This window comes from Chlorocebus sabaeus, chromosome 24, assembly GCF_047675955.1.
Source record: "Chlorocebus sabaeus isolate Y175 chromosome 24, mChlSab1.0.hap1, whole genome shotgun sequence".
NCBI lineage: Eukaryota > Metazoa > Chordata > Mammalia > Primates > Cercopithecidae > Chlorocebus > Chlorocebus sabaeus.
This window is the reverse complement of record NC_132927.1, coordinates 13,633,666-13,661,520: the sequence shown is the minus strand read 5'-3', so window position 1 is coordinate 13,661,520 and position 27,855 is coordinate 13,633,666. Positions and strand designations below refer to the sequence as shown.

General features: G+C 40.4%; 1 protein-coding gene and 1 pseudogene across 8 annotated transcripts in view; both read right to left on the bottom strand.

Moving 5' to 3' along the window:
• MIPOL1 (mirror-image polydactyly 1) overlaps window positions 1-10,657 on the bottom strand; it is a 365,168-nt gene extending 354,511 nt beyond the window's left edge. For 3 of the 8 annotated variants that reach the window (XM_007986530.3, XM_007986529.3, XM_037983910.2), the window contains exon 1: window positions 10,490-10,657. The gene's annotated coding sequence lies outside the window, so the exon portion shown is untranslated. Of the gene's footprint in view, window positions 1-532; window positions 626-834; window positions 898-10,489 lie in introns of all 8 variants that reach the window. The other 5 variants (XM_073010937.1, XM_037983907.2, XM_073010938.1 and 2 more) reach the window with 5 other exon arrangements.
• A 10,684-nt stretch (window positions 10,658-21,341) lies between these two features.
• On the bottom strand, window positions 21,342-21,442 carry LOC119619238 (U6 spliceosomal RNA; annotated as a pseudogene).
• Between the last annotated feature and the right edge of the window lie 6,413 nt (window positions 21,443-27,855).

Sequence of the window (27,855 nt, the reverse complement as noted above, 5' to 3'; positions counted from 1 at the left end):
CTCCAAGTAATATTTATACATAATCAAACCATCCTAACACGGAACTGCACATTCATAATAAGAATAGATTACCTGACTATACGCATCCAAAACTGTATAAAATCTAAATTAAAAATGCTTTCAATGCAGCCAATATCTGAGTCAGAGATGCTTATGCCAACAGCCTAAAGCAGATCTAGGGTAAATACGTCTTATTGGTCATCTACTATTAAAAAAACACCAAATCAACCCTTCAAAGTAATAATTTATTTACATTGCCAGCTTAGAAATAAAACAAACACCTAGCAATTAAATTATAACTAAAAACAAGTATGGGATTTATAATTAAAACTGTTAATATTTGGTTTTTCAAGATATAAAAAATAACATGCCCTCAGCCTAGCATGGTGGCTCACACCTGTAATCCCAGCACTTTGGGAGGCTGAGGTGGGAAAACCACCTGAGGTCAGGAGTTCAAGACCAGCCTGGCCAATGTGGCAAAACCCCATCTCTGCTAAAAATACAAAAATTATCTGGGCATGATGGCACGTACCTGTAATCCCAGCTACTCGGGAGGATGAAGCATGAGAATCACATGAACCTGGGAGGCTTGCAGTAAGCCAAGATCGTGCCACTGCACTCCAGCCTGAGCAACAGAGAGAGACTCCATCTCAAAAAATAATAATATCATGTCCTCAAATAAGTTTAAACTGATAAAAACAGATTAAAGTTTTTCTGGTATTAATGAGTAGTGTAGTTGTCTACTGCTACCTATATTAGTTTGTTTTCATGCTGCTGATAAAAATATAACTGAGACTAGGCAATTTACAAAAGAAGGAGGTTTAACAGACTCACAGTTCCACGTGGATTGAGAGGCCTCACAATCATCATGGAAGGTAAAAGGCATATTTCACATGACTGTGGCAGGAGAGAATGAAAGCCAAGTGAAAGGGGTTTCCCCTTATAAAACCATCAGAACTCACCTGGACTTATTCACTACCAGGAGAACAGTATGGGGGAAACTGCCCCATGATTCAACCATCTCCCACTGGGTCCCTTCCACAACATGAGGGAATTATGGGAGCTACAATTCAAGATGAGATTTGAGTGGGAACACAGCCAAACCATATCATTCCGCCCCTGGTTCCTTCCAAATCTCATGTCCTAACATTTCAAAACCAAGCATGCCTTCCCAACAATCCCCCAAAGTCTTAACTCATTTCAGCATTAACTCAAAAGTCCACAGCCCTAAGTCTTATCCAAGACAAGGCAAGTCTCTTCCACCTATGAGCCTGTAAAATCAAAAGCAAGTTAGTTCCTAGATACAATGGGGGTACAGGCATTGGGTAAACACAGCCATTCCAAATGGGAGAAACTGGCCAAAATGAAAGGGCTATAGGCCCCATGCAACTCCAAAATCCAGCAGGGCAGTCAAATCTTAAAGCTCCAAAATTATCTCCTTTGACTCCATGTCTCACATCCAGGTCACACTGATGCAAGGGGTGGGTTCCCACATCTTGGGCAGCTCTGCCCCTGTGGCTTAGCAGGGTACAGCCTCCCTCCCAGCTGCTTTCACGTGTCAGTGTTGAGTGTCTGAGGCTTTTCCAGGCACACAGTGCAAGCTGTCAGTGGATCTACCATTCTGGGGTCTGGAGGATGGTGGTCCTCTTCTCACAGCTCCACTCAGCAGTGCCCCAGTAGGGACTTTGTGTGGGGGATCCAATCCCGCATTTCCCTTATGCACTGCCCTACCAGAAGTTCTCCATGAAGGCCCCATCCCTGCAGCAAACTTCTGCCTGGACATCCAGGGGTTTCCAAATATCCTCTGAAATCTAGGCGAAGATTCCCAAACCCCAGTTCTTGACTTCAGTGCACTCACAAGCTCAACATCACATGGAAGTTTCCAAGGTTTGGGGCCTGTGCACTCTGAAGCCATAGCCTGAGCTCTATATTGGCCCCTTTCAGCCAAGGCTGGAGTGTCTGGGACACAGGATACCAAGTCCCTAGGCTGCACATAGCATGGGGACCCTGGGCTTGGTCCATGAAACCATTTTTTCCTCCTAGGCCTCTGGGCCTATGATGGGAGGGGCTGCTGTGAAGACCTCTAACATACCCTGAGGACACTTTCCCCTTTGTCTTGGGGATGAACATTTGGCTCCTTGTTACTTAGGCTAATTTCTGTAGCTGGCTTGAATTTCTTCTCAGTAAATGGGTTTTTCTTTTCAATTGCAGGGTCAGGCTGCAAATTTTCTGAACTTTTATGCTCTGCTTCCCTTATAAAACTGAATGTGCTTCAGGCACATGTATGTTTATTATGGCACTATTCACAATAGCAAAGACTTGGAACCAACCCAAATGTCCATCAATGATAGACTGGATTAAGAAAATGTGGCACATTTACACCATGGAATACTATGCAGCCATAAAAAAAGGGTGAGTTCATGTCCTTTGCAGGGACATGGGATGAAGCTGGAAACCATCATTCTCAGCAAACTATCACAAGGACAAAATCCAAACACCGCAAGTTCTCACTCATAGGTGGGAATTGAACAATGAGATCACTTGGACACAGGGCAGGGAACATCACACACCAGGGCCTATTGGGGGCTGGGGAGCTGGGGGAGGGATAGCATTAGGAGAAATACCTAATGTAAATGATGAGTTGATGGATGCAGCAAACCAACATGGCACATGTACACCTATGGATCAAACCTGCACTTTGTGCACATGTACCCTAGAACTTAAAGTATAATAAAAAATATAAAAATAAAAAACTGAACGTGTTTAAGAGCAGCCATGTCACCTCTTGAAAGCTTTGTTGCTTAAAAATTTCTTCCACTTGCTGGGTGTGGTGGCTTATGCCTGTAATCCCTGCACTTTGGGAGGCCGAGGCAGGTGGATCACCTGAGGTCAGGAGTTCGAGACCAGCCTGGCCAACATGATGAAACCCCGTCTCTACTAAAAATACAAAAAATTAGCTGGGCGTGGTGGTGCGTGCCTGTAATCCCAGCTACTCAGGAGGCCAAGGCAGGAGAATCACTTGAACCCAGAGGTGGAGGTTGTGTCACTGCACCCCAACAGGGACAATAAGAGCAAAACTCTATCTCAAAAAAAAAAAAAAATTCTTCCATCAGATATCCTGAATCATCTCTCTCAAGTTCAAAGTTCTACAAATCTCTGGGGCAGGAGCAAAATGCCACCAGTCTCTTTGCTTTTGCTACAGTTCTCAACAAGTTCCTCATTTCTATCTGAGACCACCTCAGCCTGGACATTATTGTCCATATCACTATCAGCATTTTGGGCAAAGCCATTCAATAAGCCTCCAGGAAGTTCCAAACTTGCCCACATTTTCCTGTCTTCTTCTGAGCCCTCCCAACTATTCCAGCCTCTGCTTGTTACCCAGTTTCAAAGTCACTTCCACATTTTCGGGTATCTTTTCAGCAGCACCCCACTCTACTGTATTAGTCCATTTACTGTGTTAGTCTGTTTACTGTGTCAGTCCGTTTCCACACTGCTAATAAACACATACTTGAGACTGGGCAATTTACAAAAGAAAGAGGTTTAATGCATTCACAGTTCCACGTGGCTTGGGAGGCCTCATAATCATCGTGAAAGGTGAACAGCACATCTCACATGGTGGCAGCAAAAGAGAATGAAAGCCAAGCAAAAGGGGTTTCCCCTTATAAAACCATCACATCTCGTGGACTTACTACCATGAGAACAGTATGAGAGAAACCACCCCTGTGATTCAATTATCTCCCACTGGACCCCTCCCACAACATGAGGGAATTATGGGTGCTACAATTCAAGATGAGATTTGCATGGGGACACAGCCAAACCATATCACTACCTAACACATTAAACCCAAATTCAAGAGCTTAAAACAATACACATTTGTAATCTCACAGTTGCTAAAAATCTGAAATTGAGTGTTGCTAAGCTAAGTCCTCCAGCTCAGGGTCTCTCACAAGGCTGGAATCAAAGTGTCAGCCGGGGTACAGTCATCTCAACGTTCAACAAGGAGAGGATCTGCTTCTAAACTCTCTCAGTGGTTGTTGGCAGGATTAATATCCCTGAGGGGCCGGGCGCAGTGGCTCACATCTGTAATCCAAGCACTTTGAGAGGCCAAGGTGGGTGGACCATGAGGTCAGGAGATCAAGACCATCCTGGCTAATGTGGTGAAACCCCATTGCTACTAAAAATATCAAAAATTAGCTGGGCGTGGTGGCACGAGCCTGTAGTCCCAGCTACTCAGGAGGTTGAGGCAGGAGAATTGCTTGAACCTGGGGGCGGAGGTTGCAGTGAGCCAAGATCACACCACTGCTTTCCAGCCTGGGCAACACAGTGAGACTCCATCTCACATAATTAAATAAATGCCTGAGGGTTTTTAGACTGAGAAACTCAGTTCCTTACTGGCTGGAGGTCCCCTTCAGTTCCTTGACAGGTGGGCCTTTTCACAGGTCAGCTCACGTGACAGCTGACTTCCTCAAGGTGAGTGAGCAACAGAGTGCCAGCAAAAAGGGGAAGTCATAAATTTTGTAATCTAATCTGAGAAGTGACATCACACCATTTTTGCCATATTCTAGTAGAAGTGAGCCTCTAGGTCTAGTTCACCCTCAAGAGGAAGGAACTACATAAGAGTGAACACCAAGGTCACTTTAGAAGGCTCCCTATCACAGGTGGTATAATGGAAAAAGCAACTGGAATAAAAATCAGAAAAAAATAGGTTCTAGTAACTATATAACTAAACTGAGAAGGTAGCCTAAATGACCCCTATGGTCTCTTGGCATTCCCAACTCTGTGTCTTTTGAAAAAGATTACCAGAGATTAGAGATACTTCATCAAAATGCCTCATTTCACAAAAGAAAGCTGAGTCCCAGGAAAAGTTAACACAAACAGGTAGTAAGCCACACTTATTTTGCTCTTATGTCCTGTGCTCTTTCCACTATAGTAAACTGTTTTTGTAATTAATGCTCTAAAACAGTTCTATCTTCTCTTTATGATAGTCTCAAAATCTAATAAATTCAATAGAGAGAATAATACTACAATGCTAACAAAAACAGCTACAATTGATTCATCTTACACATTATCTCTTTTTCTCTCATCAACCCTAAGCCATCTCTAGATGGTATGTGAAGTTGCAAGTGAAAGTGAGTCATCTGCCCATCCCCAGTCCCAGGTAGCTGGACATACTAGTAATAAGATTTGCTGGAAATAAATTATAAAAGCAACAAATAAGCAATAGACAAATACATTCACCTTGAACACACAGTCACCCTAAACACGGCAAACAAGATTAAATGTAACCTAAATAAAGTATCTAAAAACTGCAACCAGAAAAGGCAAGGTGTGTTAGCAATGAAATTCTGGAAAATTGTTCCAGAAGTCAACAATGGCAATGTAGTGCAGGCAATGTCCAGAGGAGAAGGTACTGTTGGAAGCTAGTGACTACAATTCGACTCACAAATACATCCTTATTAACATGAAAGCATCACCTAAGGTTGATGGTACAAATTAAATATTTGTGCCACATTAATTCCCTATTTGCTCCCTTATGAAGTCTGAAGCCATGGAGGGAGGGGACTCCCTTGTCTGAGAATCCCTTCCACTGGCACATGCCCTTTATTGCCCATAATAATTTGCAGTGACTCCAAGTTGATTCAAGGAGTGCCATGAAAAACACTGCATATGAATACAATTGCTTTGTGTGGGACTTATAAAGCAGGAAGGTATTTACATTAGTCATTGTGTGTGTGTGCGCATGTGTGTGTAATGAAATGCAGTGTGTACTGGATCCAGAATTTCTATATAAGAAAAGCTTACTTAACTGCAATGAATTGATAGTGGAAGGTGAGGCCCATCTTAAATCCATCTGCATAACAATCAAGTAAGACTGGAAAAAACCAATTATACATATCAAAGAAAGGATCACACTGATGAAATTACCCTCACACCCTTCATTAGTATTGGCATATATGTTTAAATGTGCACTAAATTCACTTCTATAAATTACTTAAAAACAAAAAAGGCGCTGGTGCCGTGGCTAACGCCTGTAATCCTGGCACTTTGGGAGGTCAAGGCAGGAGGACCTGAGGCCAGGGGTTGGATACTAGCCTGGGCAACAAAGCTAGACTCTGTTTCAACAAAAACAAAAAATAAAATAGTTAGGTGTGATGTTAAGCACCTATAGTCCTATCTACTTGGGAGGTTGCAGTGGGGAAGACAGCTTGAACCCAGGTCAAGGTTACAGTGAGCTATGATTGCACCACTGTACTCCAACCTGTGTGACAGCAAGATCCTGTTTCTAAAAGCAACAACAAGAACAACAACAAAAACCTAGAAAGTGTTAGCTAAAAATGTTAACATCGATGGTGGGCTGAAGGGCATTAAAGTAAAATTTTGGGCAATACTGAGTAAAAGACAGGGGGCCAAGAGTAAAAGAAGATGAACTGGGCAGTCCAAAGGGACATTTAAGGAAGAAACGACGTCCATCCTGGGAAGAGATGTCACAGTTGAGCTTCATGGCCCAAGTCAATGGCTATTACTTCCTATATCATGAGTATACTCAATCACTAGATAAAAATGTCACAAAAAGCCATCCCAGGATGGAATAGCTCAAAGGACAATATGCACTTCAAAATATTACAATAAGTATATTATATATGTCAGGCCTCTGAGCCCAAGCTAAGCTATCATAGCCCCTGTGACCAGATGGCCTAAAGCAACTGAAGATCCACAAAAGAAGTGAAAATAGCCTTAACTGATGACATTCCACCATTGTAATTTGTTTGTGCCCCACCCTAACTGATCAATGTACTTTGTAATCTCCCCCACCCTTAAGAAGGTTCTTTGTAATTCTCTCCACCCTTAAGAATGTACTTTGTGATATCCTCCCTCTGCCTGCAAAACGTTCCTCCTACCTCTACCACCTATCCCAAAACCTGTAAGAACTAATGACAATCCACCACCCTTTGCTGACTCCTTTTTCAGACTCAGTCCGCCTGCACCCAGGTGATACAAACAGCCATGTTGCTCACACAAAGCCAGTTTGGTGATCTCTTCACACGAACATGTGAAACAATGCATTTTTTTATATTTTTTACTCAAAATACCCAGAACTGTCTAGACATTCATACTTTTCTTTCCTAGCCTTTTAAATAATATCAAAAAAAGATTGTCTCTCCTTTCTTTTCTCACTTCTTACCTCTCTTCTGTTCTTCAGATTTACAGGGTGAGCAGAAAGTGGGAGAAGTAAAAACAATTCAGACAAGAATCAAATTGGCCTCTAATTAGTCTCAAGGTAAAACTGGTAAACCAAATAAAGTATATTTAGAGATCTGAAATTCAACACCAAAACACTATAACTCATGCTGCTTAACAATACTGGCCAGGTGCGGTGGCTCATGCCTGTAATCCCAGCATTTAGGGAGGCCAAGGAAGTAGGATCACTTGATCTCAGGAGTTTAAGACCAGCCTGGGCAACGTGGCAAAACTCCATCTCCACAAAAAAATACAAACATTGGCCCAGGCATGGTGGTGTGTGCCTGTAATCCCAGCTACTTGGGAAGCTGAGGGTAAGAGGATCTCTTCAGCCCAGGAGGCAGAGGCTGCAGTAAACCAAGATCGCCCCACTGCACTCCAGCCTGGGTGACAGAGGTACACCCTATCTCAAAAAAAAAAAATATATATATATATATACACACACACAGATAGATAGATAGATAGATAGATAGATAGATAGACAGACATAATATTATGGATATATATTCCTCTAATGTAGCCCATCTCAGTTACTGATTTCACATCCAACCAATGGGCAAAAGATTGAACAAACATTTTTCAATAGAGCAGGGGTTAGTACACTATGGCCCACAACCCAAATCCAGCCAGTGGACTGTGTTTAAAAAAAAAAAAAAAAAAAAAAAAACTAATTGGGACACCATTAGGTTGAGACAGTTCCAGCACTTTGGGTTCCTATGTAAATAAACCAAAACCCAACTCAATGTAAACAGTAAAACTAAACTTGAGTTTAATCAATCAGAAACCACCAACCAACTTCTAACTAGAGACATTCCACTGTAACCAATCAAATATTTTCTTTGTCTATTTCCATAAACACCTTATAAAAGTTTTCCCTTCACACCCTCTTGGTGGAGTCTTGAACGACTTGTGGTCTGGTGATACCCAATTTATGAAATTGCTGAATGCTCATATAAACCCTAAAATTTTAATGTGCCTAAAGTTATCTTTTAACAACTGTTTTTGTAAAACCCATGAGCTAAGAATGGTTTTTACATTTTTAAATGGTTGGGAACAAAGAAAAGAGGAAAAAAACAGAAAAGAATATGTAACAGAGACTGTACAGTCTGTACAACCTAAAATACAGGTAGTCCGAGCTTCACACATTACTTGGTTAACAAATTCTACAAAGCGAGGGCTGCCTACACTTTTTGTCTGGTCCCTTACAGAAATAGAGGATATCCAAATGCCAGTAAACACATGAATATGTGCTCAATACCATCAGTCATTAGGGAAATTATGGGAAAATCCCAATGTTGTTTCACTATATTCCTACTAGAATGGCTAAAATTAAAAAGACAATGTGAAATGTTACAAGCATTTAGAGGAACCAGAATTCTCAAGCTGCCACTAAAGTGTAAATCAACACAATATGAAAAACTTTTCAGTAGTGTATACCACAAGCACACATCTGCCTATCCTGTAACACAGTAATTTTACTAGTAGGCATATACGCAGTAAAAATGTATACATGGCCAGGCGCAGTGGCTCACACCTGTAATCCCAGCACTCTGGGAGGCTAAGGCAGGTGGATCACCTGAGGTCAGGAGTTTGAGACCAGCCTGACCAAAGAGGTGAAACCCCGTCTTTACTAAAAATACAAAAGTTAGCTGGGTGTGGTGGCAGGCACCTGTAGTCCCAGCTACTCGGGAGGTTGAGACAGGAGAATTGCTTGAACCCGGGAGGTGGGGGTTGCAGTAAGCCGAGATTGCGCCACTGCACTCCAGCCTGGGTGGTGGAGCGAGACTCCATCTCAAAAAAAAGAAGAAAAAAAAGAAAAAAAAAGTAAACATAATTTCATCAAAATATTTCTAAAAATCTTTATAAGCAGATTGGTAATAGCCAAAAACTAGAAATACTATACATACAGCATGAGAATAACGAACTGCTACATAACTTGAATAAATCTCACAAATAAAATATTGAGCAAAAATCGGACACTAAGGACTAAATACCATATTACTCCATTTATATAAAGTAAATAATAGGTGAAATATAATGTTAGACGTCCAGATAATGATTACCTTTGGAACCATGAAGTGGGGCTTCTGGGATACATTAATGCTCTTTCCTGATCTAGATACTGGATACATAGGTATGCACACTTTGTGAAAATTCACTGAGCTGTACACTTAGGATTCATACACTTTTCTATAGGTCTTCATACTTTAAATATTAACGCAATAAAAATATTTCTATAAACTCTCTGCCTTTGAAGGAAAATTGTATACATATCCCATTCATTTTGCTGATTGCCATCATACTTCCCATCAATGACATGTCTTGATTCCTATTTCTTACATTAAAAAGTCAACTTTGTTTTAATTAATTGTATTGGCATACGATTGCATAGAATGATTATGTAATTGTCATTTTAGATTAACTCCATACCAGATCACAAGGAAAAACTTTGAAACGCCAATAACTTGTGATAGTATATTCAAGTTACCTAGGAACAAAAAAACACCTCCTTGAAATGTAGTTTTGTTTGGCCCTTTGTTTTGACTTATTTCTATCTACTACCATTGTGATTTAACCTACATAAAATGCTCAAAGGAGCTTTTCCAAACGCGTGTGCTTGTGCAAAGTTGTTCCTTTCTACTATCCTTGTCTAATAATGCGGCTGTCTTGTTCCCTCCATCCATCGAGCTTAAAATGCTTCCCAAACGTTGCACTGGGCCCAGGGACATAGTGAACCAAAAAAAAACCAAAAAATTCCAACAGTATCTTTTTACTGCATGGTTCAGCGCGCTTAAAGAAGCCCCTCATTCTTCGCCCACACTTCCACGTGTCAGAACTGAAATATAAAACGAGTAAGTGACTCTCTCAAGGACACAGAGTCGATCAGAGGTTGAGCAAGGACTGGAACCTTCTGACTAACCGGACTTAAGGGAAAAAAAAAACAAAAACAAAAACAAAAAAATACACCCTTGAATAAATGCTCAGCTGCTCAGGTCCAGTATTAGGAAACTGGAGACAATACCAAAATCATACCCAGAAAGAGTTGTCTGCCACCTGAGGTCCCCACGACACTGACCTTCGAGGGAGCCCCATCACTCTCGGCCACGCGGGGTCAGCATTCACTAAGTACAGACTCCGCGCGGCCCCTTCTCCTTCTCCAAGGAAAAGTCTGCGGCCGAAAACTCCAGGGCTGATCTGTGCCCACCACTATCATTCTCCGTCGCCCAAACCTTCCTGCCCTACCGTTTACCTGAGATGCGCCTGGCATAGCCCGGGGAGTCGACACCGCGCGCCCGACCAGAGTTTCTCAGGCCCAGGGCGCAGCCACCGCGTCAGCCAATTGCCACTGGCTCTGAACCTCCCGGCTCCAGACTCACCGACAAACTACCGGGAGGAGGAGAGGGGCGGGGCACGGCGCGGGAGGGAGGGAGGGAGGGAGGGAGCCAGCCTCTGGCGGCGCGCGAGGGCCTACGGGGCGGTGGCGCGCCTCAGGGGAAGGCGCAGGCGGCGCTCACCGGGCATGCGCGTGCCGCGCTGCCGGGCCGTGAGGCGGGGCCTCCAGGCGAAAAAGAGAGCTTGAAGAGAAGGCTCGGGAGGAGTTTGGAGAGAAAGCAGTCGAACTTAATCCGCTGCGGTGGCTGCCCTAACGGGCCGCTTATGGTTGCCGAATCCAAGACGACGAGCGCAAAACGCTCTTTCTCTTCTGAAAGAGCAAAACGTTGTCTGGACAAAACCTAATAGGATTAGAAGAGGGAAAACGCGGAACTAAAAACGGCGTCTTGTGGCCTCACACTTGGCCTCGTGGAGTTTTCCCAGGACGTGGCGAAATTGTGGTTTCCTTCTTTGTGTGTGGTTTGGGATGAGAGGTGGGAGGGGCGTGTTTGGAAGCGACGGTCGAGTGAAAATGGCACCAGATCGGGCTCCGGTTGAGTGAACAAAAGTACTGTCTAGATCCTGGCCAAAGACCGTTTCACACTGAAACCTTGGAGCTGGTGACTTTTTTTTTTTTTTTTGACTGAAGTGCTGGAATGAGATCTGGATTCTTATGTACGATATGTGAATCCTCTAAGAAAAAATGTTAAACCTTACAGAATTTAAAAACTTCCAAAGTTTTCAATTCGCCTATCTCCGTGAACTATATGGTATAATTAACTACTAGTAATTTAAATTTGGGTTTTTTGTTCCATAGTTCAGAATTGCTTTTATAAATGTCACTTTAACTCCTGTTGCTCATGATTCCTTCAGACGCCAAATACTTAGTGACCACATGCTATGTGCCAGGTTCTCTTCTGGGTGCTGAGTAATGAGCAATAATATTTTTAATACACCCCAGAGAATAGGCATAATATGAGGTGCTGATGGGTTCCTAAATTGGTGGTTGAAGTTAATGAAAGGAACTTATCCTTTAGTAAATGTACAAAATAGAGTTTAAAAAACTAAAATGGCTGGGCGCGGTGGCTTACGCCTGTAGTCCCATCACTTTGGAAGGCTGAGGCAGTAGGATCGCTTGAGCCCAGAAGTTCGAGACCAGCCTTGACAACGTAGCGAGACCTTGACTTTACTAAAAATCAAAAAAATTAGCTGGGCATGATGGGGCATACCCGTAGTCCCAGCTACTGGGGAGGCTGAGGTGAGAGGATCGCTTGAGCCCCAGAGGTGGAGACTGCAATAAGCTACGATGGCTGGCGCCACTGCACTCCAGCCTTGGGGACAGAGCATGACGCTGTGAAAACTAACAAACAAAATGGAAAACTTGGATGTAAATTAACTTGGAACAACAGAGGTTATAATATTCACAAAATTTTGGTTATGTATGCTGTAATGAGCAGAAAGTGCTCTCAAGAAGTTTGTTACAGGTTCAGCTTTGAAGTGGTTTTTTCCTTCTTTTTTTTTTTGCTTCAGTCAGGATTTGAATCGTATTTATGAACATAAAGTACCATAAAAATCTATGAAACAAAAGCAAAGATTGTACAGTTTATCAGAGTAAATACTCCAATCGGGAAGTATATAGCTTGTGCAAAGGCTTAAGGCCAAATCAAATTATGTGCAAAACAAAGGAAAAAGTTGATTTTCCTAGCTAGGAAATAAGAAATAAAGCAGAATAGTGACTACCACGATGAGAATATTCAAACCATGTGATGAATTAGTAGAATAAATTTAGAGAAAATTATAATATTTTTCATTGAGTAAAGTTCATTTCCTCCTTTTTTTAAAGCCTGTTATCTGGGTGCTAACCGTCTTCAGGATAAAGAGAAACCTCATATTTTCTTTCCTTTTAGTAAGCTGATTCTCTCTCTCTCTCTCTCTGTCTCTGTTTTATGCAGTGAGTTCAAACTCTAGGACTAATTCTCCTTATTATTTTTCCGAATGTATCGAAAGTAACTCATTAATGCTCTTTCCCTAAACGTTTCATACCACAACAGGTAAGTTTTCCCCTACTCCCCTCCACCACCACCATAACCAACATACCCATTTCTTCATTTTCTATCATTCTAACAGTTGCCTGTCTATAAGAAGTGAAAGAGATAAATTATAGCTTTTTTTCTCTTCTCAAAATGATTATCAAAGATATTGTCTATGTCCTCATGTCTCATATAAGCTGGGCTTTTGCAGAAATATGGATGAAGATGAGAAGAAGAAAATGAACCACTCTTTTGTTACAGGGAAGAAAAGAATGTCCTATTATTAATATTATCAAGTCTATAAATATCAGGCTCCCGCAATGTGTCACACACTGATCAGTTCTGTAAATAAAATAATGAATAACAATTAGGCACACAAGTAGCTGAGAATACCATATGTATTAATCAGGGTTCTCCAGAGAAACAGAACCAAAAGGATATGTGTGTACACACAGAGACTACATAGAGAGAGGGACAGTGATTTATTGTAAAGAAATGGCTCATGCAATTGTGAACTTTTAGTGAGTCCAAAATCTGAGGGAAGAGGCGGGCAAGCCTCAGAAAAGAATTGTAGTTGGATACACATTATGGAGTATAATCTGTTTTATTCAAAGTCTGGTGATTTAAATGGTAATCTCATCAAAAAAGCACCTTCACAGAAGCATCCAGGATAATGTTTCACCAAATATCTGTGCACCATGGCCCAGCCAAGTTAACAAAATTAGCCATCACACTGTGTAAACTGAGAAATGGCTTTGGGATAGGGGAGTTTAGGGGATGAGGAAGACAGAGTCAGGAAAATCTGAAGGAGAAAATGCCTCCTGTAGTATGAATAAGACTTAGCAAGGTAAACAGGTGAAGGTGGAGGTGCAGAGAAAACAGAATTCCTTATAAAGGAATCAATATGAGGGTGAGATACTGTAAGGAACTATAAGCAATTTAGTATCACAGTATAAAATTTAACATGGAAAGTGGTGGGAAATGAAGTTGGAGAGATTATGAAAGGTCTTTTTTAAAAATTGAGTTGGGGACTCACTATGTTGCCTGGGCTGGTATCAAAGTCCTGGTCTCAAGCAGTCCTCCCACTTTGGCCTCCCAAAGTGCTGGGATTACATATATGAGTCACCATGCCAGGCAATATAAATGATCTCTCAATTAAGTACCTTGGACTTGATTCAGTCAATGAATATTGAAAGTTAAACAGGAGTGATGAGATTAGATTTACACTTGCATTTATAAATGTGGAAATATATTTCAGAATCAAAATTCTCAAATTTGGAAGACTAGTTAATCTAATTGAAAAATGATAAAAAGGCTGGGTTCTGTGGCTCACACCTGTAACCCCAGCACTTTGGGAGGCTGAGGCGGGTGGATCACTTGAGGCCAGGAGTTCGAGACCACCCTATTTAACATGGTGGGAACCCCTGGCTCTACTAAAAATACAAAAATTAGCCAGGCATGGTGGCACAAGTCTGTAATCTCAGCTACTGAGGAAGCTGAGGCACGAGAATCACTTGAACCGGGAGGTGGAGGTTGCAGTGAGTCAAGATTGCACCACTGCACTCTAGTCTTGGCGACAGTTAGACCCTATCTTAAAAAATAAATAAATAAATAAATAAATAAATAAATAAATAAATAAATAAAATGTATGAGGATAGATGGAAAAGGGTGGCTTGAAGAAATAGGAAATATCTTGCAAATCTAGTAAATAACTAGTTGAGAAAGAGGAAAGCGTTGATGATATTAAAGAAATTGGTGAATAAGTAAGTTCAGTTTTTGATAGAATGAGTTTGAATTGCTAGGGAAGCATCTTAGAGTAGCTTTCCAGCAGTCACATGTAAGGAAGTGTTCTAGACTGGGCTAGACATGAGATTAATGAACATAGATATGATGGTTAAGGCTATTTTTAAAATTTTCAAGTCAGTCCCATGGCACTTTGCTTGACTGTAGTAATCCTTTTAAAGGATATAAGGATCCTTTAGCTACCTGTCTAAAGGATTACGATTCATTTTTTAACAGGTTTTTAAAATATACTTTAAGTTCTAGTGTACATGTGCACAACGTGCAGATTTGTTACATAGGTATACATGTGCCATGTTGGTTTGCTGCACCCATCAACTCGTCATTTACATTAGGTATTTCTCCTAATGCTATCCCTCCCCCAGCACCCACACCACCCAACAGACCTGGGTGTGTGATGTTCCCCTCCCTGTGTCCATGTATGCTCGTTGTTCAACTCCCACTTATGAGTGAGAACATGTGGTGTTTGGTTTTCTGTCCTTGTGACATTTTGCTGAGAATGATGGTTTCCAGCTTCATCCATGTCCATGCACAGGACATGAACTCATCCTTTTTTATGGCTGCATAGTATTCCATGGTGTATACGTGTCAGTTTCTTAATCCAGCCTATCATAGATGGACATTTGGGTTGGTTCCAAGTCTTTGCTACTGTGAATAGTACTGCAATAAACATAGGTGTGTACGTGTCTTTATAGTAGCATGATTTATAATCCTTTGGGTATATACTCAGTAATAGGATTGCTGGGTCAAATGGTATTTCTAGTTCTAGGTCCTTGAGGAATTGCCACACTGTCTTCCACAATGGTTGAACTAATTTACACTCCCACCAACAGTGTAAAAGCATTCCTATTTCTCCATATCCTCTCCAGCATCTGTTGTTTTCTGACTTTTTAATGATCACCATTCTAACTGGCGTGAGATGGTATCTCATTATGGTTTTGAATTGCATTTCTCTGATGACCAGTGATGATGAGTGTTTTTTCACAAGCGTTTGGCTGCGTAAATTTCTTTTGAGAAGTGTCTGTTCATATCCTTTGCCAACTTTTTGATGGGGTTGTTAGTTTTTTTCTTGTAAATGTGTTTAAGTTCTTTGTAGAGTCTGAATATTAGCCCTTTGTCAGATGGATAGATTGAAAAAATTTTTTCCCAATCTCTAGGTTACCTGTTTGCTCTGATGATAGTGTCTTTTGCTGTGCAGAAGCTGTTTAGTTTAATTAGATCCTATGTGTCTATTTTGGCTTTCGCTGCCATTGCTTTTGGTGTTTTAGTCATGAAGTCTTTGCCTATGCCTATGTCCTGAATGGTATTGCCTAGGTTTTCTTCTAGAGTTTTTATGCTTTTAGGTCTTATATTTAAGTCTTTAATCCATCTTCAGTTAATTTTTGTATAAGGTGTAAGGAAGGGATCCAGTTTCAGCATTCTACATATGGCTAGCCAATTTTCCCAGCACCATTTATTAAATAGAGAATCCTTTTCTCATTGCTTGTTTTTGTCAGGTTTGTCAAAGATCAGATGACTGTAGATGTGTGGTGTTATTTCTGAGGCCTCTGTTCTGTTTCATTGGTCTATCTCTCTGTTTTGGTACCAGTACCATGCTATTTTCATTACGGTAGCCTTGTAGTGTAGTTTGAAGTCAGGTAGCGTGATGCCTCCAGCTTTGTTCTTTTTGCTTAGGATTGTATTGGCTATGCGGACTCCTTTGTGGTTAAAACTTTAAAGTAGATTTTTCCAATTCTGTAAAACTTTAAACTTTAAAGTAGATTTTTCCAATTCTGTAAAGAAAGTCAGTATTCGCTTGATGAAGATAGCATTGAATCTATCAACTACCTTGGGCAGTATGGCCATTTTCACAATATTGATTCTTCCTATCCATGAGCATGGAATGTTGTTCCATTTGTTTGTGTCCTCTTTTATTTCGTTGACCAGTTGTTTGTAATTCTCCTTGCAGGGGCCCTTCACATCCATTGTAAGTTGGATTCCTAGATATTTTATTCTCTTTGTAGTAATTGTGAATGGGCGTTCACTCATGATTTGCCTCTGTGTTTGTCTGTTCTTGGTGTGTAAGAATGTTTGTGATTTTTGCACATTGATTTTGTATCCCGAGACTTTGTTGAAGTTGCTTATCAGCCTAAGGAGATTTTGAGCTGAGATGATGGGGTTTTCTAAATATACAATCATGTCATCTGCAAAGAGAGACCATTTGACTTCCTCTTTTCCTAATTCAATACCCTTTCTTTCTCTTGCCTGATTGCCCTAGCCAGAAGTTCCAACACAATAGGAGTGGTGAGAGAGGGCATCCCTGTCTTATGCCAGTTTTCAAAGGGAATGCTTCCAGTTTTCACCCATTCAGTATAATATTGGCTATGGGTTTGTCATAAATAACTCTTATTATTTTGAGATAGGTTCCATCAATAACTAGCTTACTGAGAGTTTTTAGCATGAAGGGCTGTTGAATTTGGTTGAAGGCCTTTTCTGCATCTGTTGAGATAATCATGTGCTTTTTGTCATAGGTTCTGTGTATGTGATGGATTATGTTTATTGATTTGCATATGTTGAACCAACCTTCCATCCCAGGGATGAAGCTGACTTGATCATGGTGGATAAGCTTTTTGATGTGCTGCTGGATTCAGTTTACCAGTATTTCATTGAGGATTTTTACATAGATGTTCATTGTGGATATGGGCCTACAATTCTCTTTTTTGGTTGTGTCTCTGCCAGGCTTTGGTATCAGGATGATGTTGGTCTCATAAAATGAGTTAGGGAGGATTCTCACTTTTTCTATTGATCGGAATAGTTTCAGAAGGAATGGTACCAGCTCCTCTTTGTACCTCTGGTAGAATTCAGCTGTGATTCCATCTGGTCTTGGACTTTTCTTGGTTGGTAGGCTATTAATTATTGCCTTAATATCAGAACTTGTTATTGGTCTGTTCAGAGATTCAACTTCTTCCTGGTTTAGTCTTGGGAGGGTGTATGTGTCCAGGAATTTATCCAATTCTTCTAGATTTTCTAGATTATTTGTATAGAGGTGTTTATAGTATTTTCTGATGGCAGTTTGTATTTCTGTGGAATCGGTGCTGACATCACCTTTATGATTTTTTATTGCACCTATTTGATTCTTCTCTCTTTTCTTCTTTATTAGTCTTGCTATTGGTCTGTCGATTTTGTTGATCTTTTCAAAAAACCAGCTCTTGGATTCATCGATTTTTTGAAGGGTGTTTTTTGTGGGTGTCTCTATCTCCCTCAGTTCTGCTCTGATCTTAGTTATTTCTTGTCTTCTGTTAGCTTTTGAACTTGTTTGCTCTTGCTTCTCTAGTTCTTTTAACTGTGATGTCAAGGTGTAAATTTTAGATCTTTCCTGCTTTCTTGTGGGCATTTAGTGCTATAAATTTCCCTCTACACACTGCTTTAAATGTGTCCCAGAGATTCTGGTACATTGTGTCTTTGTTCTCATTGGCTTCAAAGAACATCTTTACTTCTGCCTTTATTTTGTTACTTACCCAGTAGTCATTCAGGAGCAGGTTGTTCAGTTTCCATGTAGTTGTGTGGTTTTGAGTGAGTTTCTTAATCCTGGGTTCTAATTTGATTGATTGTGCTGTGGTCTGAGAGACAGTTTGTTGTGATTTCTGTTCCTTTACATTTGCTGATGAGTGTTTTACTTCCAATTATGTTGTCAATTTTAGAATAAGTGTGATGTGGTGCTGAGAAGAATGTATATTCTGTGGATTTGGGGTGGAGAGTTCTGTAGATGTCTATTAGGTCTGCTTGGCCCAGAGCTCAGTTCAAGTCCTGGATATCCTTGTTAATTTTCTCTCATTGATCTGTCTAATATTGACAGTGGGTTGTTAAAGTCTCCCATTATTACTGTGTGGGAGTCTAAGTCTCTTTTTAGGTCTCTGAGAACTTGCTTTATGAATTTGGGTGCTTCTGTTTTGGGTGTATATATATTTAGGATAGTTAGCTCTTGTTGTTGAATTGATCCCTTTACCATTATGTAATGGCCTTGTCCCATTTGATCTTTTTTGGTTTAAAGTCTGTTTAATCATAGACCAGGACTGTAATCCCTGCTTTTGTTTTTTGTGTGTTTTTTTTTTCTTTCTTTCCCTTTGCTTGGTAGATCTTCCTCCATCCCTTTATTTTGAGCCTATATGTGTCTTTGCACATGAGATGGGTCTCCTAAATACAGCACACCAATGGGTCTTGACTCTTTAACCAATTGATCAGTCTGTGTCTTTTAATTGGGGCATTTAACCCATTTATATTTAAGGTTAATATTCTCATGTGTGAATTTGATCCTGTCATTATGATGTTAGCTGATTACTTCACCCATTAATTGATGCAGTTTCTTCACAGCATCGATGGTCTTTACAATTTGGCATGTTTTTGCAGTGGCTGGTACTGGTTGTTCCTTTCCATGTTTAGTGCTTCCTTCAGGAGCTCTTGTAAGGCAGGCCTGGTGGTGACAAAATCTCTCAGCATTTATTTGTCTGTAAAGGATTTTTTTTCTTCTTCACTTATGAAGCTTAGTTTGTCTGGATATGAAATTCTGGGTTGAAAATTCTTTTCTTTAAGAATGTTGAATATTGGTCCCCCTCTCTTCTGGCTTGTAGGGTTTCTGCTGAGAGATCTGTTGTTAGTCCGATGGGCTTCGCTTTGTGGGTAACCCGACCTTTCTCTCTGGCTGCCCTTAACTTTTTTCCTTCGTTTCAACCTTGGTGAATCTGAAAATTATGTATCTTGGGATTGGGTTGCTCTTCTTGAGGAGTATCTTTGTGGCATTCTCTGTATTTCCTGAATTTGAATGTTGGCCTGCCTTGCTAGGCTGGGGAAGTTCTCCTGGATAATATCCTGAAGAGTGTTTTCTAACTTGGTTCCATTCTCCTTGCCACTTTCAGTTACACCAATCAAACATAGATTTGGTCTTTTCACATAGTCCCATATTTCTTGGAGGTTTTGTTCATTTCGTTTCACTCTTTTTTCTCTAAACTTCTCTTCTCATTTTATTTCATTCATTTGATCTTCAGTCACTGATATCTTTTCTTCTGCTTGATCGAATCGGCTATTGAAGCTTGTGTATGCTTCATGAAGTTCTCATACTGTGGTTTTCAGCTGCATCAGGACATTTAAGCTCTTCTCTACACTGATTATTCTAGTTAATCATTCATCTAACCTTTTTTCAAGGTTTTTAGCATCCTTCCGCTGGGTTAGAACATGCTCCTTTAGCTCGGAGAAGTTTGTTATTACTGACCTTCTAAAGCCTACTTCTATCAACTCATCAGACTCATTCTCCATCCACTTTTATTCCCTTACTGGCGAGGAGTTGTGATCCTTTGGAGGAGAAGAGGTGTTCTGGTTTTGGGAATTTTCAGCCTTTCTGCTCTGGTTTCTCCCCATCTTTGGGGTTTTATCTACCTTAGGTCTTTGATGTTGGTGACCTACAGATGGGGTTTTGGTGTGGATGTCCTTTTTGTTGATGTTGATGCTATTCCTTTCTGTTTGTTAGTTTTCCTTCTAACAGACAGGCCCCTCAGCTGCAGGTCTGTTCGAGTTTGCTAGAGGTCCACTCCAGACCCTGTTTGCCTGGGTATCACCAGCAGAGACTGCAGAACAGCAAATATTGCTGCCTGATCCTTCCTCTGGAAGCTTCATCCCAGAGGGGCACCCATCTGTATGAGGTGTCTGTCGGCCCCTACTGGGAAGTGTCTCCCAGTCAGGCTACATGTGGGTCAGGGACCCACTTGAGGAGGCAGTCTGTCCATTATTGGAGCTCAAACGCCATGCTGGGAGAACCACTGCTGTCTTCAAAGCTGTCAGGCAGGGACGTTTAAGTCTGCAGAAGCTTTCTGCTGCCTTTTGTTCAGATATGCCCTGTCCCTAGAGGTGGAATCTAGAGAGGCAGTAGGTCTTGCTGAACTGCAGTGGGCTCTGCCAAGTTCGAGCTTCCCTGCCGCTTTGTTTACAGTGTGGGCATAGAACTGCCTACTCAAGCCTCAGCACTGGTGGACGTCCCTACACCCGCCAAGCTCCAGCATCCCAGGTGAATCTCAGACTGCTGTGCTAGCACCAAGCAAGGCTCCATGGATGTGGGACCCACTGAGCAAGGCATGGGAGGGACTCTCCTGGTCTGCTAGTTGTGAAGACCATGGGAAAAGCACAGTATTTGGGCAGAAGTGTACCATTCCTCCAGGTATGGTCACTTACAGCTTCCCTTGGGTAGGAAAGGGAAATCCCCCAACCCCTTGCACTTCCAGGGTGAGGCAATGCCCCACCCTGCTTTAGTTCACCCTCTGTGTGATACACCTACTGTCCAACCAGTCCCAATGAGATGAACCAGGTACCTCAGTTGGAAATGCAGAAATCCCCCATCTTCTGCATCAATCTCACTTGGACCTGTACACCAGAGCTGTTCCTATTTGGCCATCTTGGAAGCGACTCCAATAGGCTTTTTTTTTTTTTTTTTTTTTTTTTTTTTTTTTTTAAAAAGCAGTTTTAGCTTTAATGAAAAGTGAGGCTGGACATACTGGCTCACACATGTAATCCCAGCATTTTGGAAGGCCAAGGTAGGAGGATCACTTGAACCCAGGAATTGGAGACCAGTGTGGACAACATAGTGAGACCATGTCTCTACAAGAAATAATAAAACAAAAAATAGCCAGGCATGGTGGCTCATGTCTGTAGTCCCAGCTACTTGGGAGCCAGAAGGGGAGGATCACTACGAGCCCGGGAGTTCGAGGTTGCAGTGAGCTATGGTCATAGCACTGTGCTCTAGCCTGGGCAACAGAATGAGACCCTGTCTCTAAAGAAAAAGAAAGAAAAGTGATCAGATAGTACAGAAGTTATCTTATACCATGTCACCCCCAGAGTTTCCCTTATTATTTTTTGTTTTATTTTTAAATTTATTTTTTTAATATGGAACACTTCACAAATTTGTGTGTTATCCTTGTGCAGGGGCCTAATAGTCTCTGTATTGTTCCAATTTTATGTGCTTTAGTCCCTTGCATTAGTATTTGTTACAATTGATGAACCAATATGGATACATTATTAACTAAACTCTGTAGTTTACATTGTGGCTTATTCTTGGTGTCACACAGTTTTATAGAGTTTGCCAACAGCACTGTGTCATGTATTTACTATTACAATATCATACAGAATAGTTTCACTGTCCTAAAAATCCCCTGTGTTCATCTATTCATCTGCCACTCCCACATTCTCTGGCAACCACTCTTTTTTTCTTTTCTTTTACTGTCTGTATAGTTTTTGCCTTTTCCTGAATGTCACATAGTTGGTATCATACAATATATAGCCTTCTTAGATTGACTTCTTTTACTAAGCAATATGTATTTAAGTTTCCTCTATATCTTCTCAAGACTTGATAGTTCATGTTTATTTATTTGTTTGTTTATTATATTTTACTTTATTTTTGCTAGAGACAGGGTCTCACTATATTGCCCAGGCTGCTCTTAAACTCATGGGCTCAAGCAATGCTCCCACCTTAGTCTCCCAGAGTGCTGGGATTCCACTGCTCCCAGCAGCTCCTATCTTTTTATGGCTGAATAGTATTTGTTTATCCATTTACCTTTTTTTTCTTTTCTTTTCCTCTGTTTTTGTTTTTGTTTTTGTTTTTGTTTTTTAAGACAGGGTCTCACTCTGTCATCTAGGCTGGAGTGCAGTGGCACAATCTTGGCTCACTGCAGCCTTGACCTCCTGGACTCAAGCAATTCTCCTGTTTCAGCACCCCTTAGTAGTTGAGACTACAGGTGTATGCCACCACGCCAGGCTAAATTTTTGTATTTTTTGTAGAGATACGGTTTTGCCATGTTGCCCAGGCTGGTCTTGAACTCCTGAGCTCAAGTGATTCACCCCCTTCACCCTCCCAAAGTGTTGAGATTACAGATGAGAGCCACTGCGCCTGGCCTCCATTCACCTATTGAAAGATTTCTTGGTTGCTTCTAAGTTTTGGCAATTATGAGTAAAGCTGCTATAGATATCTATATATTTTGTGTGTGTGTAAATATATGTTTTATAAGTTTTCAACTCATTTGGGTAAATACCAAGGAGTGCAATTGCTGGATTATATGTTAATAGCATGTTTGGTTTTGTAAGAAACTGCCATACTGTCTTCCAGAGTGGAGGCAGTATTTTGCATTCCCACCAGCAATGAATGAGAGTTCTTGTTTCTCCATATCCTCACCAGCATTTGTTGTCAGTGGTTTGGGTTTTATGCATTCTCATAGATGTATAACGGTATTTTATTGTTGTTATAATTTGCAATTCCCTAGTGGAATACTGTGTAGTGTTCAGCACCTTTTCATATGCTTGTTTGCCTTCTGTATTATCTTCTTTGATGAGGTGTCAATTCACATCGTTTGGCCTGTTTTTTGTTATTTGGGCCATAATTGGATTGCTGGTTTTTTTCTAGCAGTGAAAACCCTAGCCCTAGCCCCTTTCTATGTTTTTTTTTTCTTTTCTTTTTTGTTATCCAAATTGGCTTACAATTATATGTTACATACAATGTACATTTATATCACAGTCTGTTTTTTAAAATTATTCACTGCAACAAAGTTAAGATTAGATAGATACTCTCAAATACTGCTGTTAGACATATAACTTGGCTCAACCTTACTAGAAAATGATTTTGCAGTTTTAAAATTGGCAGATAAAATTTTACATACTTCTCAGCCGGGCACAGTGGCTCACACCTGTAATCCCAGCACTTTGGGAGGCCAAGGAAGGCAGATGATGAGGTCGGGAGTTCGAGACCAGCCTGACCAACATGGTGAAACCCTGTCTCTACTAAAAATACAAAAATTAGCCAGAACTGGTGGCACACGCCTGTAATCCCAGCTACTCAGGAGTCTGAGGCAGGAGAATTGCTTGAACCAGGGAGGCAGAGGTTGCAGTGAGCCAAGATTGCACCACTGCACTCAAGCCTGGGTGACAGAGCGAGACTCTGTCTCAAAAAAACAAAACAAAATGAAACAAACAAACAAATATTTACATGCTTCTCATGTAAAATATGATGTTTTAAAATATATATGCCTTGTGAAATGGCTAAAACTAGCTAATTAACACATGCATTACCTCACAAAGTTATCTCCTTTTTGGTGAGAATACTTAAAATCTACTCTCTAAGGCCAAGCACGCTGGCTCATACCTGTAATCCCAGCACTTTGGGAGGCCAAGACGGGCAGATCACTTGAGGTCAGGAGTTCAAGACCAGCCTGCCCATCATGGCAAAACCTCATCTCTACAAAAAGTACAAAAATTAGCCAGGCATGGTGGCAGGCACCTGTATCCCAGCAACTTGGGCAGCTGAGGCAGGAGAATTGCTGAACCCAAGAGGCAGAGGTTACAGTGAGCCCAAATTGTGCCACTGCACTCTAGCCTGGGCGACACAGTGAGACTCTGTCTCAAAAAAAAATAAAATAAAATATATTTTGAAATGGTTATGTCTAACTAATTAACACATGTATTACCTCATAGTTATTTATTTATTTATTTATTTATTTATTTTTAAATAAATACTTAAAATCTACTCTCTAAGGCCGGGCATGGTGGCTCAAACCTGTAATCTCAGCACTTCAGGGGGCCGAGGGGGGTACATCACTTGAGGTCAGGAGTTCAAGACCAGCCTGGCCAACATGGCAAAACTCCATCTCTACTAAAAATACAAAAATTAGCTGGGTGTGGTGGTGCATACCTGTAATCCCAGCTACTTGGGAGGCTGAGGCAGGAGAATCGCTTGAACCCGGGAGGCAGAGGTTGTAGTGAGCTGAAATTGCGCCACTGCACTCCAACCTGGGTGCAGAGTGAGACTTCATCTCAAAAAACAAACAAACATACAAACAAACAAATCTACTCTAAGTATTTTTCAAAAATACAATATATTGTCATTAACTGTAGTCACCATGTTGTACAATTGGTTGCTTGTTTTTTAATATTGAGTTTTAAGACTCTGTATACTTGAGATACATATCCTTCATCAGGTATGTATTTTGTAAATATTGTCTCCCGTTCTGTGGCTTGTTTTTTCATTCTTTTAATAGTGTCTTTCACAGAGCAGAAATTTTTTATTTTAATGAACAGTCCAACTTATGAATTTCTTCGTTCATGAATCATGTTTTTGGTGTTGAATCTAAAAACTCATTGCTAAGTGAAGATCACCTAGATGTTCTCAAATGTTATAAAAGTTTTGTCATTGAGTGTCTCATATTTAGGTTTGTGAGTTGTTTTTAATTATTTTTTATGAAGGAATAAGGCCATTGTCTAGATCCATTTTTTTGCATGTTGGTGTCCAATTGTTCCAGCGCCATTTATTGAAAAGACTAACCTTTCTCCATTGAATTGCTTTTTTTTCTTTGTCAAAGATCAATTGACTGTATTGGTGGGGTCTATTTCTGAACTTTCTTTCTTTCTTTTTTTTTTTTTTTTTTTGAGACAGAATCTCACTCTGTCACCCAGTTTGGAGTGCAGTGGTGTGGTCTTGGTTCACTACAACCTCCACCTCCTGGGTTCAAGCGATACTTGTGCCTCAGCCTCCTGAGTAGCTGGGATTACAGGTGCATGCCACCACGCCTGGCTAACTTTTGTATTTTTGGTAGAGAGGGGGTTTCACCATGTTGGCCAGGCTAGTCTCGAACTTCTGACCTCAAGTGATCCGCCTACCTTGGCCTCTCAAAATGCTGGGATTGTAGGTGTTAGCCACCATCTCCAGCCTATTTCTGGACTTTCTATTTCATTCCACTGACCTGTTTGTTCTTGATTATTGTAGCTTTACAGTAAGTCTTGAATTTGAAGTCAGTGGATCAGTCCTCTTACTTTATTCTCTAGCTTCAGTATTGTTTTATTTTGGGTCTTTTGCCTTTCCATATAAAATTTAGAATCAGTTTGTTGATTTCCACAAAATAACTTACTGAGATTTTGGTTGAATTGCATTGAATCTATAAATCCAATCAGTAAGAGCTGACATCTTAATCATAGTGAGCCTTCCTATTCATGAACATAGAATATCTATATATTTACATTTTCTTTTCTTTCTTTCATCAGAGTTTTGTTAGGTCTTGACCATATTTTGTTAGATTTATTCCTAAGTACTTCAATTTTTTGGTGCTAATGTACATAGCACTGCATTTTTAATTTCAAATTCCAGTGGTTTATTGCTAGAGTGTAGGAAAACAATTGGTTTCCAAAATACTAAGCTGTATCAAGCAACCTTGCTATGATAACTTACTAGTTTCAGGAGAGTTTAAAAAATTGGCTTCTTGGAATTTTCTACATAGATAATCATGTCATCCGTGAACAGTTTATTTGATCCTTCCCAATTGGTATCCTTTCATGATTCATTTTCAGTTATCACATATGTAATTAAAAAAAAAACCCTAACTCATTCTCCTTCCTGATCTCAGCATCAGATTCTCTGCCCTCCACTATTCCCTTTCTTAAATATCTAAGAACAGAGCTTCAAAATACATGATTCCAAGTGTTTTAGAACTACGGGAATAAATCCACAATTAATGATTTCAGCACTTATCTCTCAACAATTGATAGAACATGCAGACAGAAAATCAGTAAGGATACAGAAGACTTGAACAACAGTATCAATCAACTTGTCTAATTGACATTTATAGAACAGACCACCTATCAACAACAAAATACACATTATTTTCAGATTCACATGGAATCATTGCAAAGACAGACCATAATCAAGGCCATAAAACAAACACAATTACATTTTAAAAGATTCCAATCATATAGACTGTGTTCTTTGACCAGAGTAAACTAGGTATTCACAGGAGAATGCTGTTTGGAAAATCTCCAAGTTTTTGGAAACTAATTAACATGCTTCTAGATCACCCGTGGGACAAAGAATAAATCAAAAGGGAAATTTCTAAGCATTTTAAAGTGATAAAAAGTGAAAACACCATTTGTCAAAACCTAAGGAACTGCGCAACACAAAAAGTGAACCCTAATGTAAACTATGAACTTTAATAATAATGTATCAATATTGATTCATTAATGTACAAAATGCACTACACTTATGCAAGATGTCAACAATAAGAGAAAACCCTATGGGGTGCAGGGGGAAATGTATATAAGAACTCTTCTTTCTGCTCAATTTTTTTTATTTATTTTTTTTTTGAGACACGTTCTCCTTCCGTTGCCCAGGCTGGAATGCAGTGATGCAATCTTGGCTCACTGTAGCCTCGACCTCCTGGGCTCAAGAAATCCTCCCACCTCAGCCTGCCAAGAAGCTAGGACTACAGGCCTGAGCCACCATGCCTGGCTGTTTTTTGTAGTTTTAGTAGAAATGGGATTTCGCCATGTTGCCCAGGCTGGTCTTAAACTCCTGGGCTCAAGCGATCTGTCCACCTCGGCTTCCCAAAGTGCTAGAATTACATGCTGAGCCATCACGCCCAGCTTTCTGCTCAATTTTTCTGGAAACCTAAAACTTCCCTAAAAGATAAAAGTCCGCTGGGCACGGTGACTCATTCCTGTAATCCCAGCACTTTGGTAGGCAGAGACAGTTGGATTGCCTGAGGTCAGGAGATCGAGACCGGCCTGGTCAACATGGCAAAGCCCCATCTCTACTAAAAATACAAAAATTAGCCGGGAGTGGTGGCAGATGCCTGTAATCCCAGCTACTCAGAGGCTGAGATGTGAGAATCGCTTGAACCAGGAGGCGGAGATTGCAGTGAGCCCAGATAGCACCACTGTATTCCAGCCTGGGGGATAGAACAAGACTCTAAAACAAAAATAAGTAAGTAAATAAATAAATAAATAAGTAAATAAATAAAATTAGCCTGGCCTGGTGGCACATGCCTATAGTACCAGCTACTCCAGAGGCTGAAGTGGGAGAACTGCTTGAGCCCAGGAGGCAGAGGTTGCAGTGAGCCAAGGTCGCGACATTGCCCCAGCCTGGATGAGAGGGAAACTCTGCCTCAAAAAAAAAAAAAAAAAGGAAAGTCCTATAATTTAGATTAATGAAAAAAAATCAAAATTTGTGGGATGCCTATAAAGCAGTACTTAGAATAAATTTATAGTACTAAACACCAATATTAGAAAGGAACAGCCTCAATAACCTTAGCTTCCACCTCAAGAAACTAATAAAGAACAAAATAAAATAAAGTAAATGAGGGAATAGAAATAATAATTATAAGAATAGAAATCAATATAACAGAAAACAGAAAAGCAATACAGAAAAATGAATGAAATTAAGACCTGGTTCTCTGATAATACCAATAAAATTAAGTGATCAAGAAATAAAGCAGACATACCCAAATAAATGAAGGTTAATTTTAAAAAAGAAAAAGAAAAAAAGAAAGAAGTCTACCAATATCAGAAATTAAAGAAGTGACATCACTACAAATTCTACAGATATTAAAAGAGGAATATTATTAAAATTGTATGCCAATAAACT